Here is a 578-nt window from a genome sequence, read left to right as displayed (position 1 = left end):
AATTGCCAACTAATGCATAAAGGGTAGAGTTGGAATTGTAACTCCAGATTGTCTGGCTTAGCCTAAAGCCCAATCACTATTGGGTCATTTGCTTCCTTATGCCCAGTGAAGTGGAAAGTGGGTTTGCTTCTTCCACTCTGGGAAAATTGTTCCTTCAACCCAGTCCTGGTGACTCCAGCTTGTACTCTCTCCTGTATTTGGGTTAAATGAGGTGGATTGTTTCAGCCCTGTGATGCTCGAGAGAATGGATGCTTAGATGCATTGATTCATGAAAGGAAAAGGGGAGAAAAAGGAAGGGGATATTGCCAAACTGTACAAAAATGAATGAGTTTATGCAAAAGGCAAGTAATGTCTAGCTCCCCAGACATGCCTGAGAAGGACTAAGACAGGTGGCCTTGGTGTAACATTCCTTCCCAGCTTCTACGTATTCCTGTCCCTGGGCTGCAAGTCGGCATTCCTTGCTGCCTCTTCCTCATTCTCCTCACTTTGAGTCTATAGATGTGTCTTTCAGCCTGGTTTCACTGGACGCCCCCCTGTCTTGCAGGGAGGACGAGTGAGGAGTGCACATGATCTAAGTC

The sequence above is a fragment of the Leopardus geoffroyi genome, chromosome D2 (genome assembly GCF_018350155.1).
Source record: "Leopardus geoffroyi isolate Oge1 chromosome D2, O.geoffroyi_Oge1_pat1.0, whole genome shotgun sequence".
Taxonomy (NCBI): Eukaryota; Metazoa; Chordata; class Mammalia; order Carnivora; family Felidae; genus Leopardus; species Leopardus geoffroyi.
The sequence above is the reverse complement of the archived record's forward strand: the minus strand, read 5'-3'. Positions refer to the sequence as shown.